Here is a 12,488-nt window from a genome sequence, read left to right as displayed (position 1 = left end):
TGCAACTAATGAGTTAGTTGCGCGATGATGTATTACGAAACGAGTAAAGAGACTTGCCGGTAATGAGATTGAACTAGGTATTGGATACCAACGATCGAATCTCGGGCAAGTAACATACCGATGACAAAGGGAACAACGTATGTTGTTATGCGGTCTCACCGATAAAGATCTTCGTAGAATATGTAGGAGCCAATATGGGCATCCAGGTCCTGCTATTGGTTATTGACCGGAGACATGTCTCGGTCATGTCTACATTTTTCTCGAACCCGTAGGGTCCGCACGCTTAAGGTTTCGATGACAGTTATATTATGAGTTTACACGTTTTGATGTACTGAAGGTTGTTCGGAGTCCCGGATGTGATCACGGACATGACGAGGAGTCTCGAAATGGTCGAGACATAAAGATTGATATATTGGAAGCCTATGTTTGGATATCGGAAGTGTTCCGGGTGAAATCGGGATTTTACCGGAGTACCGGGAGGTTACCGGAACCCCCCGGGAGATATATGGGCCTTAGTGGGCCTTAGTGGAAAAGAGAAGAGGCAGCCAGAGATGGGCCGCGCGCCCCTCCCCTCCCTTGGTCCGAATAGGACAAGGAGAGGGGGCCGGCCCCCCTTCCTCCTCTCTCTCCTCTTTTCCCCCCCTCCGCGAATCCTATTCCAACTAGGAAAGGGGGGGAGTCCTACTCCCGGAGGGAGTAGGACTCCTCCTGGCACGCCGCCTCTTGGCCGGCCAGCCCCCCCCCTTGAGCCTTTATATACGGAGGCAGGGGCACCCCCTAGAGACACAAGTTGATCCACGTGATCATATTCTTAGCCGTGTGCGGTGCCCCCTTCCACCATAGTCCTCGATAACATTGTAGCGGTGCTTAGGCGAAGCGCTGCGACAGTAGTACATCAAGATCGTCACCACGCCATCGTGCTGACGGAACTCTTCCCCGACACTTTGCTGGATCGGATTCCGGGGATCGTCATCGAGCTGAACGTGTGCTAGAACTCGGAGGTGCCGTAGTTTCGGTGCTTGATCGGTCGGGCCGTGAAGACGTACGACTACATCAACCAAGTTAACGCTTCCGTTGTCGATCTACAAGGGTACGTAGATCACACTCTCCCCTCTCGTTGCTATGCATCACCATGATCTTGCGTGTGCGTAGGAATTTTTTTGAAATTACTACGTTCCCCAACATGCACTAGTGCAGTTCCTCAAAGTAGATGCACCAGAATATATTTTGACCCTGATGCACTTGATTAGTATCTGAAACTGTTGCACAAGATTAATTTGTGAGGTTGATGTACCAGTGTAGTTTCTCATCTTGATTCATTAGTGTAGTTTCTGAACTTGATGTAGTGAAGTAGTTCCTGAACTTGGTCTGGTGTTATTTTCACCACCAAAAAAACTTAAGAACTTTGTGAAGTAGAGGTATATGTTATTTTATTCAAAATAATAAAACTAAACTGGCACTAAGAAAGCAAATAGATCATTGACTCAACTATATATTCTGAAAAGAAAAATAACATGGTGTACTTGATTTTAATTTCAGAACTTTGTGTACTAGTTTCTGAACTACATTCATCCATGACTTATACTGTATAAGCATCTACTCCATGTATTATTCACTTGTAAACCGTAAAAAACAGAAGATTAAATCTTGAAAAATAAACACTAGTACTCCATGTATTCATCACTTGTCTCTCCGCTAGCAGGCCAAAGCGCCTCAAAGAGCTCCTACAGGAGGAGAAGTTGTTCACCTTTGCCGATTTCTGTATTAAAAATGACAGGGACAAGCTGAAGTTGTCTGGTTTGGAGATAAACCCCAACAAGCACATCGACATTTAGCGCAACTGTAGATTTCCATACAATGGAAAACCATACGACTCTTGGCTGATGTTGCAGCCAGCGTCATCCACCCCTTATACAGAAAGATGAAGAAGAAGATCGATAGGAAGGAAGACCATAAACTGTGGGGGGACAACCACCGCCAAATTACCTCATTGAGTACGCAGAAATAGACGCGTACGCCACCTACAAGTCGTGGAAGATAATCGACAACATCAAAAGAGGTCTGGAAATTTCAAAAGAGCAGGAAGAGGACCCCTACTACCACTACCACTATGCGGGATGAGGAGACATCAAAGTCTGCCTTCGTGTTTCTTGCTCTTTGCTACCTCTTGAGCTTGCGTTGGATTTCCCCGAAGAGGAAAGGATGATGCAGCATAGTAGCGTAAGTATTTCCCTCACTTTTTGAGAACCAAGGTATCAATCCATTAGGAGGCCACACTCAAGTCCCTCGTACCTTCACAAAATGATAGCTACTCGCAACCATCGCGATTAGGGGTTGTCAATCCTTTCACGGTCATTTACGAGAGTGAGATCTGATAGATATAATATTTTTGGTATTTTTGGTATAGAGATGCAAAGTCAAAAGTAAAAGGCAAAGTAAAAATCAAAGCAAGATTAAAGTGATGGAGATTGATATGATGAGAATAGACCCGGGGGCCATAGGTTTCACTAGTGGCTTCTCTCAAGAGCATAAGTATTCTACGATGGGTGAACAAATTACTGTTGAGCAATTGACAGAATTGAGCATAGTTATGAGAATATCTAGGCATGATCATGTATATAGGCATCACGTCCGCGACAAGTAGACCGAAACGATTCTGCATCTACTACTATTACTCCACTCGTCGACCGCTATCCAGCATGCATCTAGAGTATTAAGTTAAAAACAGAGTAACGCTTTAAGCAAGATGACATGATGTAGAGAGATAAATTCATGCAATATGAAATAAACCCCATCTTGTTATCCTCGATGGCAATGATGCAATACGTGCCTTGCTGCCCCTTTTGTCACTGGGAAAGGACACCGCAAGATCGAACCCAAAGCTAAGCACTTCTCCCATGTTAAGAAAAACCAATCTAGTAGGCCAAACCAAACTGATAATTCGAAGAGACTTGCAAAGATAACTAATCATACATAAAAGAATTCAGAGAAGATTCAAATATTATTCATAGATAGACTGGATCATAAACCCACAATTCATCGGTCTCAACAAACACACCGCAAAAAGAAGATTACATCGAATAGATCTCCACGAGAGAGGGGGAGAACTTTGTATTGAGATCCAAAAAGAGAGAAGAAGCCATCTAGCTAATAACTATGGACCCGAAGGTCTGAGGTAAACTACTCACACTTCATCGGAGGGGCTATGATGATGTAGAAGCCCTCCGTGATGATGGCCCTCTCCGGCGGAGCTCCGGAATAAGCACCAAGATGGGATCTCGTGGATACAGAAAGTTGCGGCGGTGGAATTAGGTTTTTGGCTCCTGTTCTGATCGTTTGGGGGTACGTAGGTATATATAGGAGGAAGGAGTACGTCGGTGGAGCACCGAGGGGCCCACGAGGCAGGGGGCGCGCCCCCCACCCTCGTGACCGCCTCTTTAACTCCTTGGAGTAGGGTCCAAGTCTCCTGGATCACGTTCGGTGAGAAAATCACGTTCCCAAAGGTTTTATTCCGTTTGGACTCCGTTTGATATTCTGTTTCTCCGAAATACTAAAATAGGCAAAAAAAACAGCAATTCTGGGCTGGGCCTCTGGTTAATAGGTTAGTCCCAAAAATAATATAAAAGTGGAATATAAAGCCCAATATAGTCCAAAACAGTAGATAATATAGCATGGAGCAATCAAAAATTATAGATACGTTGGAGACGTATCACGCTTGTGCTTGTCATTTATCTTATTGTTTGAAATTTGTAGTTTGCTTTTCTTGGGTTAAACCAGCTTATTTATGTCATGTGTGTCAGAGTTGAACCAGTTTGTTTATGTCCTGTTTGTCAGGGTTTAACAAGTTTGCTTATGTCATCAAGTACATAGTTTTCTTATCTCATTAAATAAGTTTGCTAGCTTCCTATTTTGTTTATCCATAAAAACAAAAATTCAAGTAAATTGTGAATGGAACTTCGTGGCTGCTCTTCAATACTCCATACGTAAACTAATATAAGAGCGTTTAGATCACTATTTTAGTAATCTAAACACTCTTATATTAGTTTACAGAGGGAGTACTAGTTATCAATGGAACTAATCACAGAAGGTTGTGCCATGTGTAGTTTTGGTTCACAATTGTATGGAAAAGAAAAAAATTACTACAATTAGAACTAAACTCCATTAATCGAACCTACGAAAAAGGGTCCCCCAACCCCCCCAGCTTTATACTATAAAGCAACAACACCAAGCATCCAACAACAAGTCAAGACAGATTCAAGTTCAAGGAAGTCTCAAATAACCGCTGGGGCAACAACAAAACAAGCCCCAAACATAACAAGTTCATTTCACAGCGATACATGGCCCATTTACTGAACCTAGATATATATAGATAGGTACGGTAATACACGACAAGTACTCGGAAACAAGAGCTAACATACCAAGTTCATTTCACATTGAAACATGGCCCAACCAGTTCTAAATGAGGTTGATGGTGATCATCATCCTCAAGTCACAGCGATGGGTGTTGGCAACAGTTAGTAGGATGCCCTGACCTACCCAAAGATTCTTGCCATGAAGGAACTTCTTCCACCCCGCCCGGTTGAAGACAGTGCGATCGTCTGTGTCCACTGCATAGGCACAGGTGGTGATGGAGCCTGCTCTGGTAAGGCGTTGTCCAGCAGCCATGCCTTCTGTTGGGGAACGTTGCAGAAAACAAACATTTTCCTACGGTTTCACCAAGATCCATCTATGAGTTCATCTAGCAACGAGTGATTGGATTGCATCTACATACCTTTGTAGATCACGCGCGGAAGCGTTCAAAGAACGGGGATGAGGAAGTCATACATGACGTGATCCAAATCACCAAAGACCTAGCGCCGAACGGACGGCACCTCCACGTTCAACACACGTACGGTCAGCGTAACGTCTCCTTATTCTTGATCCAGCAAGGGGGAAGGAAAGGTTGAGGAAGATGGCTCCAGCAGCAGCACGACGGCGTGGTGGTGATGGAGATGCAGTACTCCGGCAGGGCTTTGCCAAGCGCTATGGAGGAGGAGGAGGTGTTGGAGAGGGAGAGGGAGGCACCAAAGGCTGGGGTAAGAAGTCCTCCATCTCCCCACTATATATAGGAGGGCCAAGGGGGGGGCGCCGGCCCTAGGAGATCTAATCTCCTAGGGGGGTGCGGCCAAGGGGAGGAATCCCTCCTCCCCAAGGCACCTAGGAGGTGCCTTCCCCTCCTAGGACTCTTCCTCCCTTGAAACCCTAGGCGCATGGGCCTCTTGGGGCTGGTGCCCTTGGCCCATGTAGGCCAAGGCGCACCCCCTACAGCCCATGTGGCCCCCCGGGACAGGTGGCCCCACCCGGTGGACCCCCGGGACCCTTCCGGTGGTCCCGGTACAATACCGGTGATCCCGAAACTTGTCCCGATGCCCGAAATAGTACTTCCTATATATAATTCTTTACCTCCGGACCATTACGGAACTCCTCGTGACGTCCGGGATCTCATCCGGGACTCCGAACAACATTTAGGTTACTGCATATACATATCCCTACAACCCTAGCGTCACCGAACCTTAAGTGTGTAGAACCTACGGGTTCGGGAGACATGTAGACATGACCGAGACGACTCTCTGGTCAATAACCAACAGCGGGATCTGGATACCCATGTTGGCTCCCACATGCTCCTCGATGATCTCATCGGATGAACCACGATGTCGAGGATTCAAGCAACCCCGTATACAATTCCCTTCGTCAATCGGTATGTTACTTGCCCGAGATTCGATCGTCGGTATCCCAATAGCTCGTTCAATCTCATTACCGGCAAGTCACTTTACTCGTACCGTAATGCATGATCCCGTGACCAGACACTTGGTTACTTTGAGCTCATTATGATGATGCATTACCGAGTGGGCCCAGTGATACCTCTCCGTCATACGGAGTGACAAATCCCAGCCTTGATCCGTGTCAACCCAACAGACACTTTCGGAGATACCCGTAGTATACCTTTATAGTCACCCAGTTACGTTGTGACGTTTGGCACACCCAAAGCACTCCTACGGTATCCGAGAGTTACACGATCTCATGGTCTAAGGAAAGGATACTTGACATTGGAAAAACTCTAGCAAACGAACTATACGATCTTATGCTATGTTTAGGATTGGGTCTTGTCCATCACATCATTCTCCTAATGATGTGATCTCGTTATCAATGACATCCAATGTCCATAATCAGGAAACCATGACTATCTGTTGATCAACGAGCTAGTCAACTAGAGGCTTACTAGGGACATGTTGGTGTCTATTATTCACACATGTATTACGATTTCCGGATAACACAATTATAGCATGAATAGAGACAATTATCATGAACAAGGAAATATAATAATAATGCTTTTATTATTGCCTCTAGGGCATATTTCCAACAGTCTCCCACTTGCACTAGAGTCAATAATCTAGTTACATTGTGATGAATCGAACACCCATGGAATTCTGGTGTTGATCATGTTTTGCTCTAGGGAGAGGTTTAGTCAATGGATCTACTACATTCAGGTCCGTATGTACTTTACAAATATCTATGTCTCCATTTTGAACATTTTCACGAATGGAGTTGAAGCGACGCTTGATGTGCCTTGTCTTCTTGTGAAACCTGGGCTCCTTGGCAAGAGCAATAGCTCCAGTGTTGTCACAGAAGAGCTTGATCGGCCCCGACGCATTGGGTATGACTCCTAGGTCGGTGATGAACTCCTTCACCCAAATTGCTTCATGTGCTGCCTCCGAGGCTGCCATGTACTCCGCTTCACATGTAGATCCCGCCATGACACTCTGCTTGCAACTGCACCAGCTTATTGCCCCACCATTCAAAATATACACGTATCTGGTTTGTGACTTAGAGTCATCCAGATCTGTGTCGAAGCTAGCGTCGACGTAACCCTTTACGACAAGCTCTTCGTCACCTCCATAAACGAGAAACATTTCCTTAGTCCTTTTCAGGTACTTCAGGATATTCTTGACCGCTGTCTAGTGTTCCTTGTCGGGGTTACTTTGGTACCTTCCTACCAAACTTACGGCAAGGTTTACATCAGGTCTGGTACATAGCATGGCATACATAATAGACCCTATGGCCGAGGCATAGGGGATGACACTCATCTCTTCTATATCTTCTGCCGTGGTCAGACATTGAGCTGAGCTCAATTTCACACCTTGTAATACAGGCAAGAACCCCTTCTTAGACTGATCCATATTGAACTTCTTCAATATCTTATCAAGGTATGTGCTTTGTGAAAGACCTATGAGGCGTCTCGATCTATCTCTATAGATCTTGATGCCTAATATATATGCAGCTTCTCCAAGGTCCTTCATTGAAAAACTCTTATTCAAGTAGGCCTTGATGCTGTCCAAGAGTTCTATATCATTTCCCATCAAAAGTATGTCATCTACATATAATATGAGAAATGCTACAGAGCTCCCACTCACTTTCTTGTAAACGTAGGCTTCTCCATAAGTCTGCGTAAACCCAAACGCTTTGATCATCTCATCAAAGCGAATGTTCCAACTCCGAGATGCTTGCACCAACCCATAAATCGAGTGTTGGAGCTTGCACACCTTGTTAGCATTCTTAGGATCGACAAAACCTTCCGGCTGCATCATATACAATTCTTCCTTAAGGAAACCATTAAGGAATGCCGTTTTGACGTCCATTTGCCATATTTCATAATCATAGAATGCGGCAATCGCTAACGTGATTCGGACGGACTTCAGCTTCGCTACCGGTGAGAAAGTCTCATCGTAGTCAACCCCTTGAACTTGTCGATAACCCTTAGCGACAAGCCGAGCTTTATAGACGGTCACAATACCATCCGCGTCTGTCTTCTTCTTAAAGATCCATTTATTTTCTATGGCTCGCCGCTCCACGGGCAAGTCAGTCAAAGTCCATACTTCGTTTTCATGCATGGATCCTATCTCGGATTTCATGGCTTCCAGCCATTTGTCGGAATCCGGGCCCGCCATCGCTTCTTCATAGTTCGAAGGTTCACCGTTGTCTAACAACATGATTTCCAAGACAGGGTTGTCGTACCACTCTGGTGCGGAACGTGTCCTTGTGGACCTATGAATTTTAGCAGGAGCTTGATCAGAAGTATCTTGATCATCATCATTAACTTCCTCTCTAGTCGGTGCAGGCACCTCAGGAACATTTTCTTGAGTTGCGCCCTTTTCCGGTTCAAGAGGTAATACTTCATCAAGTTCTACTATCCTCCCACTTACTTCTTTCGGGAGAAACTCTTTCTCTAGAAAGGATCCATTCTTGGCAACAAAGATCTTGCCTTCGGATCTGAGGTAGAAGGTATACCCAATAGTTTCTTTAGGGTATCCTATGAAGACGCATTTTTCCGACTTGGGTTCGAGCTTTTCAGGTTGAAGTTTCTTGACATAAGCATCGCATCCCCAAACTTTTAGAAACGACAGCTTAGGTTTCTTCCCAAACCATAATTCATACGGTGTCGTCTCAACGGATTTCGACGAAGCCCTATTTAAAGTGAATGCGGCAGCCTCTAAAGCATAGCCCCAAAAAGAAAGCGGTAAATCGGTAAGAGACATCATAGATCGCACCATATCTAATAGAGTGCGATTACGACGTTCGGACACACCATTACGCTGAGGTGTTCCCGGCGGCGTGAGTTGTGAAACTATTCCAAATTTTCTTAAGTGTGTGCCAAATTCGTGACTCAAGTATTCTCCTCCACGATCTGATCGCAAAAACTTGATTTTCCTATCACGTTGATTCTCAACCTCACTCTGAAATTCTTTGAACTTTTCAAAGGTTTCAGACTTGTGTTTCATTAAGTAGACATACCCATATCTACTCAAATCATCAATGTGGGTGAGAACATAACGATAGCCACCGCGAGCCTCAACACTCATTGGACCGCACACATCAGTATGTATGATTTCCAATAAGTTGGTTGCTCGCTCCATTGTTCCTGAGAACGGAGTCTTTGTCATTTTACCCATGAGGCATGGTTCGCACGTGTCAAATGATTCATAATCAAGAGACTCTAAAAGTCCATCTGCATGGAGCTTCTTCATGCGTTTGACACCTATGTGACCAAGGCGGCAGTGCCAGAAGTATGTGGGACTATCATTATCAACCTTACATCTTTTGGCACTCACACTATGAACATGTGTAGCATTACGCTCGAGATTCATTAAGAATAAACCATTCACCATCGGAGCATGACCATAAAACATATCTCTCATATAAATAGAACAACCATTATTCTCAGATTTAAATGAGTAGCCATCTCAAATTAAACGAGATCCCGATACAATGTTCATGCTCAAAGCTGGCACTAAATAACAATTATTAAGGTTTAATATTAATCCCGAAGGTAAATGTAGAGGTAGCGTGCCGACAGCGATCACATTGACCTTGGAACCATTCCCGACGTGCAACGTCACCTCGTCCTTTGCCAATCTCCGCTTATTCCGCAGCCCCTGCTTTGAGTTACAAATGTGAGCAACTGCACCGGTATCAAATACCCAGGAGCTACTACGGATACTGGTAAGGTACACATCAATTACATGTATATCACATATACCTTTTTTTTGCCGGCCTTCTTGTCCGCTAAGTATTTGGGGCAGTTCCGCTTCCAGTGACCATTTCCCTTGCAATAAAAGCACTGAGTCTCGGGCTTGGGTCCATTCTTTGGCTTCTTCCCGGCAGCTTGCTTGCCGGGCGTGGCAACTACCTTGCCATCCTTCTTGAAGTTCTTTTTACCCTTGCCCTTCTTGAACTTAGCGGTTTTATTCACCATCAACACTTGATGTTCCTTCTTGACTTCTACCTCTGCTGATTTCAGCATTGCAAATACTTCAGGAATGGTCTTTTCCATCCCCTGCATATTGAAGTTCATCACAAAGCTGTTGTAGCTTGGTGGAAGCGACTGAAGGATTCTGTCAATGACCGCGTCATCCGGGAGATTAACTCCCAGCTGAGTCAAGCGGTTATGTAACCCAGACATAGTGAGTATGTGCTCACTGACAGAACTATTTTCCTCCATCTTACAGCCGAAGAATTTGTCGGAGACTTCATATCTCTCGACCTGGGCATGAGCTTGAAAAACCATTTTTCAGCTTTTCGAACATCTCATATGCTCCATGTCTCTCAAAATGCTTTTGGAGTCCCGGCTCTAAGCTGTAAAGCATGCCGCACTGAACGAGGGAGTAGTCATCAGCACGTGTCTGCCAAGCGTTCATAACGTCTTGGTTCTGTGGAACGGGTGGGTCACCTAGCGGTGCTTGTAGGACATATTCTTTCTTGGCAGCTATGAGGATGATCCTCAAGTTCCGGACCCAGTCCGTATAGTTGCTGCCATCGTCTTTCAGCTTGGTTTTCTCTAGGAACGCGTTGAAGTTGAGGACTACGTTGGCCATTTGATCTACAAGACATATTGTAAAGATTTTAGACTAAGTTCATGATAATAAAGTTCATCTAATCAAATTATTCAATGAACTCCCACTTAGATAGACATCCCTCCAGTCATCTAAGTATAACATGATCCGAGTTGACTAGGCCGTGTCCGATCATCACGTGAGACGGTCTAGTTAACATCGGTGAACATCTTCATGTTGATCGTATCTTCTATACGACTCATGCTCGACCTTTCGGTCTTCTGTGTTCCGAGGCCATGTCTGTACATGCTAGGCTCGTCAAGTCAACCTAAGTGTTTGCATGTGTAAATCTGTCTTACACCCGTTGTATGTGAATGTCTGAACCAAACACCCGATCATCACATGGTGCTTTGAAACAACGAACTGTCGCAACGGTGCACAGTTAGGGAAACACTTTCTTGAAATTATTATGAGGGATCATCTTATTTACTACCGTCGTTCTAAGTAAACAAGATGAAAAACATGATAAATATCACATGCAATCAAATAATAACAGTGACATGATATGGCCAATATCACATAGCTCCTTTGATCTCCATCTTGGGGCTCCATGATCATCTTGTCACCGGCATGACACCATGATCTCCATCATTGTGTCTCCATGAAGTTGCTCGCCAACTATTACTTCTACTACTATGGCTAACGCGTTTAGCAATAAAGTAAAGTAATTTACATGGCGTTTCTCAATGACACGCAGGTCATACAAAAAATATAGACAACTCCTATGGCTCCTGCCGGTTTTCATACTCATCGACATGCAAGTCGTGATTCCTATTACAATAGCATGAACATCTCATACATCACATATAGATCATTCATCATTCATCACAACTTTGGCCATATCATATCACAAATCACTTGCTGCAAAAACAAGTTAGACGTCCTCTAATTGTTGTTGCAAGTTTTACGTGGCTGAAGTAGGGTTCTAGCAAGAATGTTTTCTTACCTACGTGAAAGCCACAACGTGATTTGTCAACTTCTATTTACCCTTCATAAGGACCCTTTTCATCGAATCCGCTCCAACTAAAGTGGGAGAGACAGACACCCGCCAGCCACCTTTATGCAACTTGTACATGTTAGTCGATGGAACCGGTCTCACGTAAGCGTACGTGTAAGGTTGGTCCGGGCCGCTTCATCCCACAATACCGTTGAAGCAAGATAAGACTAGTAGCGGCAAGAAAGTTGACAACATCTACGCCCACAACAAATTGTGTTCTACTCGCGCAAGAAGAACTACGCATAGACCTAGCTCATGATGCCACTGTTGGGGAACGTTGCAGAAAACAAAAAATTTCCTACGGTTTCACCAAGATCCATCTATGAGTTCATCTAGCAACGAGTGATTGGATTGCATCTACATACCTTTGTAGATCACGCGCGGAAGCGTTCAAAGAACGGGGATGAGGAAGTCGTACACGACGTGATCCAAATCACCGAAGACCTAGCGCCGAACGGACGGCACCTCCGCGTTCAACACACGTACGGTCAGCGTAACGTCTCCTTATTCTTGATCCAGCAAGGAGGAAGGAGAGGTTGAGGAAGATGGCTCCAGCAGCAGCACGACGGCGTGGTGGTGATGGAGCTGCAGTACTCCGGCAGGGCTTCGCCAAGCGCTATGGAGGAGGAGGCGGTGTTGGAGAGGGAGAGGGAGGCACCAAAGGCCGGGGTAAGAAGTCCTCCATCTCCCCACTATATATAGGAGGGCCAAGGGGGGGGCGCCGGCCCTAGGAGATCTAATCTCCTAGGGGGGTGCGGCCAAGGGGAGGAATCCCTCCTCCCCAAGGCACCTAGGAGGTGCCTTCCCCTCCTAGGACTCTTCCTCCCTTGAAACCCTAGGCGCATGGGCCTCTTGGGGCTGGTGCCCTTGGCCCATGTAGGCCAAGGCGCACCCCCTACAGCCCATGTGGCCCCCCGGGACAGGTGGCCCCACCCGGTGGACCCCCGGGACCCTTCTGGTGGTCCCGGTACAATACCGGTGATCCCGAAACTTGTCCCGATGCCCGAAATAGTACTTCCTATATATAATTCTTTACCTCCGGACCATTCCGGAACTCCTCGTGA

This window comes from Triticum urartu, chromosome 5A, assembly GCF_056163025.1.
Source record: "Triticum urartu cultivar PI428250 chromosome 5A, HENAU_Tu73, whole genome shotgun sequence".
Taxonomy (NCBI): Eukaryota; Viridiplantae; Streptophyta; class Magnoliopsida; order Poales; family Poaceae; genus Triticum; species Triticum urartu.
The sequence above is the reverse complement of the archived record's forward strand: the minus strand, read 5'-3'. Positions refer to the sequence as shown.